General features: G+C 41.9%; 1 non-coding gene across 1 annotated transcript; it reads right to left on the bottom strand.

The window, feature by feature from the left end:
- Positions 1-4410: 4410 nt before the first annotated feature.
- LOC146935893 (small nucleolar RNA R71) lies at positions 4411-4516 on the bottom strand. Its single transcript, XR_015033830.1, has one exon. It is a non-coding gene; the product is annotated as a small nucleolar RNA R71 (small nucleolar RNA).
- Positions 4517-9745: the final 5229 nt, after the last annotated feature.

Below are 9745 nucleotides of genomic sequence, written 5' to 3' on the forward strand. Positions count from 1 at the left end.
AACCGGAGTTCGCGCTGCAACCACCTTGAAAGCAACGACGTTGCCTCCACTACTCTCACAATCGGATGATGCTCCTCTTCCGTCTCCTCAAGCTCCACCGCCTCCAAAAATAGACGAAGTCCTCACGGACATAGTAAACCTACTCCGCCAGCAGAATGATAGACTGCAACGCGTCGAGAAGAATCAGGAAAAGATTCCGACGGTGATCCCTACCCATATCGAGGAATCTCAACAAAACAAAAACTAAACCACGCCTGTGGTGGTGGTGGTGGACTTTGCCACCTCCATACCGTGGACAGCCACAGGAAAAGCAAGAAGACTTCTGAAGATTCAGACGAAGGAAGTGGCGGAACGCTCCAGCACCGTTCAGAACGCTACAAACCTTTGAAATTTCGCGAAGGAAGAGATTCTCCCTCGCATCACGGATGCCACAAAGGAGCTTTTACCAGAAGAGTGGTAGAATACCCAATTCTCCACGCTTTCGCTAAACGACTAAAGCTGGAGACTTACGATGGCACGACAGATCCGGATCAGCACATAGATCACCTGGATACCGTACTCGACTATCACCATGCGAAAGGCGCGGTGAAATGCAAGTTATTCACCCTCACACTGAAGGGCGCCGCCATGGGTTGGTTCAAGGGTTTACGAGACAGCTCCATTGATAATGGGAAGAACTGTGCTGTGAATTCGCATCCCACTTCACTACAAGGCGGAGGCGCCCGAAAACCATGGCAGCCTTGAACGCAAATTGTCTAGGATAAGAAGGAATCTCAAAGGGATTATGTAGAACGATTCACCCGGGCGGGCATAGAAATTTCGGGCGCCCATGATGGACTGAAATGTTTTATATTCGAAAGCAACCTCCGTGATGACTGTATGTTCAAAAAATAGCTAGGGCTTCGTGTGGCAAAGAATATGAATGACCTCCTAACGCGCCCCCGGCCATATATTAATTACGTGGGGAAAAAGTTGGCGGTGGAAGCACTCAAGAGCAGACAATCATACAAAATAGGCAATGACGACCGCCATAACGATAGCGAGAAAACTAAAGGCTCTCACCCTCACCACAGAGACTACACTCTCCTCAACACTACGCGCGAAGATATCCTATTGGAATGATACACCACAAACTTCAGATCAGTAGGCATCAAGGCACCACAGTCCCTGAAGGAATCAGCAAGAACAGACAAAGCGAAGTACTGCCGCTACCATCGAAGTCGGGGCCACGACACGGAAGAGTGCTTCCAACTGCGATAGGCAATTTAACATTTGATAAAGAAAGGAAAACTAGACCGTTTCGTCGAAAAGGAACGCCGGAAAAGTTCACCAAGGAAGTTTCCGAAAAAGAAACGATCATCAGAAGGAGGCAAATCACCACCAAGAAAGACACGGAGTACTACAGAAAAAGAACAAGCAGACATCGACAACGATAGCGGAGCTGAAAAAGAGACAAACAGAATATTCCTCATGGCAATAATGGGCGGACTCTCAGCAACAAATAACACACCAAGAGGGACAACAAAAAAAATAGTCGAGGTAATGGAAACGCATTGAACACCCCCGAAAACAGCCAAGAAAAGACTATTGTTGGGATTCACCGACAACGAAAAGGTGAATGGAGTATCCAACGAAGATCTACCACTTGTTATCGTCGTGGCCATTCGAGATCACAACATCGCGAGATGTTTGGTGGACGAAGGTAGTTCCATTGACATCATGTATCAAGATGCCTTTGAGAAATTACGCCTGAAGAGAAGAGATTTAAAACCTTATGTTCGCACCAACCTTCATGGTTTCAATGAGGTGAGCACGCGTTCATGGGGATACATCACATTCAACGTGACTTTTGGAGAGGAAATGGACGAACGAACGGTCGAAACACCATTTTTGGTTATTACGGTCATATCCATCTACAACTGCATTCATGTACGCCCCACCTTAGCGGCGCTCGATGCAGTCACGTCGATGGTTCACCTAAAGATGAAATATCACAACAATGACGGAGACATAACTACAATTTATGCAGACTTGAAGGCGGCATAAATATGCCACCAGACATGGGGAAAACTGCATGCACCACAATCAACATCAATCGTGGAAGGAGCAAGGGAAAACGTTCGGCGCCCCATACCAAGTTGCAGAACACCGACCTTGATGCCCGCCGAGAACATAAGTACCCCAAAGGAGAAAAAAGGCAAGAGATGCCTTTCCCTTTTGAAGAAAAGTTACCCTTCCAGCTCCCCACACCCCGACGGGGAGTCCAAATCTGTCCAGTTACGACAACCCGACCAGGAAGGTCAAGATCGGGGACAACCTGTCGCCAACAGTAGAGGACAACATCATTGAATGTTTGCGAGCCAACGCCGACCTATTCGCGTGCTCCCCAAAGGAAATATTGGGAATAGACCAAGTGTCGCTTGCCACATGTTAAATGTCAACCCAGAAGCCAAACCCGTGAGTCAAAAGAGGCGCCACCAATCTCCTGAAAATGCACAGGCCGCCAAGGAAATTGATGACATCTTGTCATTACGTAATTTCATATGTATTTTAGCACAAAAATGGAGTTCACAAGGAGACTTATGCAGCAAAAGAGCAGAAAAACTGAAGGAAAAACAAAGAAAGAAAACGTGTCACGATTTATCAGAAACGTGACACGATTTAAGAAGCTTCAGAAAGGTTTGGTTCGACATTATGAAAACGTGTCACGATTGGTAAAACGTGACACGATTTGGTGAAACCCTAATTCAGTTTCTTGCTCCAGAAGGTAAAAACGTGTCACGATTCACTTAAAACGTGACACGATTTGGGCGATTTTCTGTGCCTATTTATGCTGAAATCTATTCCAAAAACAAGGGTTACGAATTTTAGAGAGCCAAGTGCGATTTTGCAACTGCAAGGAAGACCAGGAGGACGATTTCTTCATCTTCCAACCACTTTGTGTATGTTTTATTACCTCTAATGATTATGTTATTTGTAAACACTATTATGAGTAGCTAAATCCATTAGAGGTTAGGTCTGAGATGATTCGTTGTAACCCTAATTGAGATATTATGTTGTGAAACTCTATTTATTGTGAATGATATTCTAGTCTTTATTCAATTCAATTGTTCTTAATGCTTTTTATATCCTGATCAAATATAAATATGATTTTGTGAGAATGAATGACTACTGACCATAGCTTTCTACTTAGACCTATTGAATTGTTCTAATAAACATGGTTAGTCTAGGAATGGATAATCGCTTATTAGTGATATTAGGTTAACGTGCTTTAAACCTTCAAAGATTATTAGACCACCTAAGGGATTAGGGGCTGTAGTTTAAGAAGAGGGTCCTAACTCAAGGGATTGATTAGGACTATTTTGTTAACTATCGTGGGATTAGAAGATCATTCATACGAATAGGTGCAACATAACAATTAGGGGAACATAGATGATTCGAAAGACCTAAACTCATCTCTCTCTTATTCTTGAAAACCAATTTATTTTTAGCAATTACTTTTATGCAATCAAACCAATCTACTGCCTAGTGGCAAATCAAAATAACCTTTATACATCCTAAAATACAACGTAGTTGCATTATTGAGATTAAAAACAGTCCTCGTGGGATCGATATTTTTACTACTTCGATAGTATTTGGTGCACTTGCCAGAGATCTATCAAGTTTTTGGCGCCGCTGCCGGGGACTGTTGAATTATTTCAACAAGGCAATTACGTTATAATTTTAGGGTTTTTGCAATTTACTTTTCTGTTTTTAATTTTTATTTTTCTGTTTTCATATTCACTTGATTACTTTGCGTTGTGCAGTGCTACTAAGGTATTTTGCTGTTTATGCGAGGTAAACAGAGCTCAGACGACTTAGAGTACGATCCGGAAATTGAAAGGACTGCTAGAGCACTTCGGAAAGTTGTCCGATCGCAAAGGTTAGCTCAGTCCGTTCCACCGGGTGTTCGAGAACAAATACCGGAGCCACTCTCAACTGAATCTGAAACGATCTCTTCTCCTAAATCTGCAACTATGGAAGGAGAAGGTGTTGTACCACCAAGACCTAAGCTAGGAGACTACGGGTTAGCCACTCATCGCGGTCAACTGACCCACACTTTTCAACCAGCTAACCCAGTAGCTTTCGACATCAAGACAACTGTCCTCAACGGTTTGAGGGACAAGCAATTCGATGGGACTGAAGCTATGAGTCCTCATGAACACTTGAGCCGCTTTGCTGAAACCTGCGAGTTTTGTGTGCAACCAGCCACCGTGACTGAAGCACAGAAGAAACTAAGGCTGTTCCCTTTCACTTTGACGGGAAGAGCAAAAGATTGGTTGCTAGCAATTCCAAACGGGACTGTCCAAACATGGGAAGAGTTAGAGCTGAAGTTCTTGGAGAAGTATTTCCCTATGTCTAAATATTGGGAAAAGAAGATGGAGATCTCTAACTTCAAGCAAGGAGAAGGTGAATCATTGTATGATGCTTGGGAGCGATTCAATTTGCTTCTGAAGAGATGCCCTAATCATGAGTTCACCGAGAAACAATACCTCCAAATCTTCACTGAGGGGGTGACACCAAATACTAGAATGTTCTTAGATGCTTCCGCGGGAGGTAGTCTCAAAAGTAAAACTGATCATGAAGTTCAAGCTCTAATTGAAAACATGGCTGGCAATGAGTATCGTGATCAAGCTAAGAAGAAAGAAAGAGGAGTGTTTGGGGTAAGTGAGCAAACTGCTATCCTTGCTAACCAAGCAGCTATGAACAAACAAATAGAGGCTCTTACTAAGGAGTTTCAAGGTTTCACTTTGGCTCATAAGCAACAACAAGTAGCTGCAATCAAGTGTGATTTATGTGGTGAAGAACATCCCAACGGTGAATGCGTTCCGGAAGGATCAAGTGAAGAAGCTAACTTCATGGGAGGTTATCAAAGGCAGAATCAATACTACAATTCAGGCATTAATAAGCATCCAAATCTAAGCTACTCAAATAACAATGCTTTGAATTCTCAGATGCTTACTCCTCCTCAACAACAACAAAGGAAGCCATCAGCTCTTGAAGAAACTATGATGAACTTCATGAAGATGACTCAAGGCAACTTTGAAGAGATGAAGAAGAGTCAAGAAGCTGAAAGAAAGAACAATGAAGCTTCTAGGAAGATGCTTGAAACTCAACTGGGGCAATTAGCTAAGCAATTGGCTGAACAAAGTAAAGGCGGATTCTCAGGTAACACTAAAGATAACCCTAAGAATGAGTCTTGTAATGCTATTGAGTTGAGGAGCAAAAAGGTTTTGACACCTTTAGTTCCAAAAGCTCCAAAGAAGGTTGATGAAGTAGTTGAGGTGGAGGAGAACGATGTAGTTGAAAATGAAAATGACGAGGGAGTAGTTGAAAATGAAAAGAAGAAAAAAATAGAGGGAGATAAAAGTGAGAAATTGATAGATGAAGACTCAATCTTGAGGAAGTCAAAGAGTCAAATCTTGAAAGATGGAGACAAGCCACAAATTATTCCATCATATGTGAAGCTTCCTTACCCTCATCTAGAGAAGAAGAAAAAGAAGGAGGAAGGACAATTCAAGAAGTTCATGCAACTTGTCTCACAACTTCAAGTGAATATTCCTTTCAGTGAGGCTCTTGATCAAATGCCTTTGTATGCCAAGTTCATGAAAGATTTGCTAACGGGAAGAAGAAAGCCTAAAGATGATGAAAATATTTCTCTTTCCGAGAATTGTAGCGCCATTCTTCAAAAGAAGCTACCACCTAAGCTGAAAGATCCTGGTGCTTTTACTATCCCTTGTTCCATTGGACCGGTTGACATTGGAAGAGCTTTATGTGATCTAGGAGCAAGTATCAACTTGATGCCTCTTTCAATGATGAAGAAGCTCAAGTGTGGGGAGCCAAAACCAACGAGAATGACCATTACTTTAGCTGATCGGTCAATCTCTTATCCTGTTGGCATACTTGAAGATGTGCTAGTCAAAGTTAATGATCTTGTGTTTCCAGCAGACTTTGTGATCTTAGACATGGCTGAAGATGAAGATATGCCACTCATTTTAGGAAGACCTTTCCTTGCAACTGGTCGTGCTTTGATTGATGTTGAGATGGGAGAGCTAATGTTGAGGTTCCATAATGAGCAAGTGGTGTTCAATATCTTCGAAGCAATGAAACACCGAGAGGAAAATCCCAAGTGTTACCGGATTGATGTTGTTGAAGAAATAGTAGAAGACAACTCTCGTGAACCTCAACCACCACAACCTCTTGAAAGAGCAATTGTAAATTCTATAGAGAGTTGTGAGCATGATGAAGATCTTGAAGTAAGTGATTGTGTGAAGCAACTAGCAGCAAGCAAGCAAGAGTTGGGTCCGGTAAAAATAGAAGAATTAATGGGTAAGCACTCTATGGATGCTCCTATTTTGAGTGGAGAAGGAGAGAAAAATCCAGAATTAAAAGAACTCCCTTCTCACTTGAAATATGTTTTTCTCACTAAGGATGCCTCTAAACCAGTAATCATCAGCAATACCTTGACACCTTTGGAAGAAGAAAAATTAATGAGGGTGTTAAGAGACAATCAAGGAGCTTTGGGGTGGAACATTTCTGATTTGAAGGGTATTAGTCCAGCTTATTGCATGCATAAAATACACATGGAGGCTGAATACAAACCGGTGGTTCAACCTCAAAGGAGACTTAACCCAACAATGAAGGAAGTGGTAAAGAAAGAGGTGCTGAAGTTACTAGATGCAGGTATGATCTACCCTATCTCTGATAGCTCATGGGTAAGTCCGGTCCACGTGGTACCAAAGAAAGGTGGAATGACGGTGGTGGCTAATGAAAAAAATGAATTAATACCCACCCGTACTGTTACTGGTTGGAGGATGTGTATAGACTACCGGAGGTTGAACACCGCAACAAGGAAGGATCATTTCCCTTTACCATTCATGGACCAAATGATTGAGAGGTTGGCTGGCCAAGCCTTTTATTGCTTTTTGGATGGGTATTCGGGGTACAATCAGATTGCGGTAGCTCCAGAAGATCAAGAGAAGACAGCCTTCACTTGTCCATTTGGTATATTTGCTTATAGGAGGATGCCCTTTGGGCTGTGTAATGCGCCGGCGACCTTTCAAAGGTGTATGCTCTCCATCTTCTCTGACATGATAGAGAAGAATATTGAGGTATTTATGGACGACTTTTCTGTGTTTGGTAAGTCTTTTGATCAATGCTTATTTCACCTAGATGCTGTCCTTAAACGATGCACCGAAACTAACCTTGTTTTAAACTGGGAAAAATGTCACTTTATGGTGACCGAAGGTATAGTTTTGGGGCATAAAATAAGTGCGAAGGGCATAGAGGTGGACCAAGCTAAAATAGAGGTTATAGACAAGCTCCCTCCACCTGTTAATGTTAAGGGAATAAGAAGTTTCTTGGGGCACGCTGGTTTCTATCGGCGTTTTATAAAAGATTTTTCAAAAATTTCCAAGCCCTTCTGTAACCTCTTGGTCAAAGAAACTGAATTTAATTTTGATGATGAATGTTTGAATGCTTTTTCTTTGATTAAAAACAAGTTGGTAACTGCACCAATAATCATTGCACCCGATTGGGATGTACCATTTGAACTTATGTGTGATGCAAGTGATTATGCTGTTGGTGCAGTTCTAGGCCAACGCAAGAACAAGTTTTTCCATGCAATTTACTATGCAAGCAAGGTTTTAAATGAGAATCAAATTAACTATTCCACAACTGAAAAAGAGTTGCTTGCGGTAATTTTTGCATTGGAAAAGTTTCGTTCTTATCTAATAGGCTCCAAAGTCATTGTTTTTACAGATCATGCAGCTCTTAAATATCTCTTGACCAAAGGGGATTCAAAGCCTCGGCTGTTGAGGTGGATCCTTTTGCTACAAGAATTCGATCTTGAGATTCGTGACAAGAAAGGAGTAGAGAACGTAGTAGCTGATCATCTATCAAGGCTGGAAAATGATGAGGTGACAAACAAAGAGAAGGCCATCAAGGCCGAATTTCCTGATGAACAACTGTTTGCTATTGGAGAAAGGCCTTGGTTTGCTGACATTGCAAACTTTAAGGCCGGTAACATAGTTCCTGATGATATGACCTATCCTCAGAGAAAAAAATTCTTCAAGGATGCAAACCACTACTTGTGGGATGACCCGTATCTGTTTAAGATAGGAACTGACGGTTTGATAAGACGTTGTGTTGCAGGTAAGGAAGCTCATAGTATCATGTGGCACTGCCATAGCTCAGCTTATGGGGGCCACCATAGTGGAGAAAGAACCGCGGCAAAAATTTTGCAAAGTGGATTCTGGTGGCCCACCCTTTTCAAAGATTGCCACGATTTTGTTGCACATTGTGACAAATGCCAAAGAACAGGTAACATCTCTAAGAGGAATGAGATGCCCCTATCAGGAATCATCGAAGTTGAACCATTTGATTGTTGGGGCATCGACTTTATGGGACCTTTCCCTTCCTCTTACTCTTTTCTTCATATTCTAGTCTGTGTTGATTATGTCACTAAATGGGTTGAAGCGATACCTTGTGTTGCTAATGATGCTAAGACAGTTGTTAACTTCCTGCATAAAAACATTTTCACTAGGTTTGGAACACCTAGAGTCTTGATCAGTGATGGGGGGAAGCACTTTTGCAATAATTTTCTTGAAAATTTGCTCAAAAAGTATAACATAAGGCACAAAGTTGCAACTCCCTACCACCCACAAACAAGTGGTCAAGCAGAGGTTTCAAACCGTCAGCTGAAACAAATCTTAGAGAAAACAGTTGCGTCAAATAGGAAGGACTGGTCTAAAAAATTAGATGACGCACTATGGGCATATAGGACTGCCTTTAAGACTCACCTCGGGCTCTCACCCTATCAGTTAGTCTATGGAAAGGCATGTCATCTACCAGTTGAGCTAGAACATAAGGCATACTGGGCCATTAAGACCTTAAACTTTGATCAAGAAGCCGCTGGTAAGAAAAGACTCTTGAAACTTAATGAACTGGAGGAGATGAGGCTTAGAGCATATGAAAATGCGCTCATTTATAAAGCCAGGACTAAAAGGTATCATGACAAAAACTTAGTGTCTAGGGATATTAACTGTGGGCAATTAGTTTTGTTGTATAATTCCAGGTTGAAACTGTTTCCTGGAAAGCTCAAGTCAAAGTGGTCCGGACCGTTCTTGGTGAAAAGTGTGTCACCTCATGGAGCTGTCGAGTTGATGACACCTGAAGGTGACCGAAGTTTCAAAGTAAATGGGCAAAGAGTTAAGCCATATCTGGGTGGCGACCTACCGAAGGCAAGGGTAGGACTTATTTTGAATGATCCTTAGGGGTCGTCATGAGTCAAGCTAGTGACGGTAAAGAAGCGCTTGGTGGGAGGCAACCCACATGTAGATTTCAGGTAGTATTTCTTATTTCTTTTTATTGCTTTCAAATATTCAAAAACACAAAAAGATTTTAGCTGAAACAGACAGAGGAAAGAAAATTTTTTGTTTTCCAATACTGTGCAAATCGTGACACGTTTTGGGCAAAACGTGACACGATTTGCCCTCCCTCTGAAGCTCCTCTCAGAAATTTTTCTAAGTTAAAAAAGGTGCCATTCGACATTTCCAAAAACGTGTCACGATGCTGAAATCGTGACACGATTTTTGGCACCTAAAATTTTTTCTAAGTCTCAAACTGGTGCATTTCGACATTGAGAAATCGTGACACGTTGGCCAAAACGTGACACGATTTCTGGGCAAGAAAAATTTTCAAAAAG

The sequence above is a fragment of the Medicago sativa genome, chromosome 3, assembly GCF_051527215.1.
Source record: "Medicago sativa cultivar Bolivia chromosome 3, Bolivia_mono, whole genome shotgun sequence".
NCBI classification, from domain to species: domain Eukaryota; kingdom Viridiplantae; phylum Streptophyta; class Magnoliopsida; order Fabales; family Fabaceae; genus Medicago; species Medicago sativa.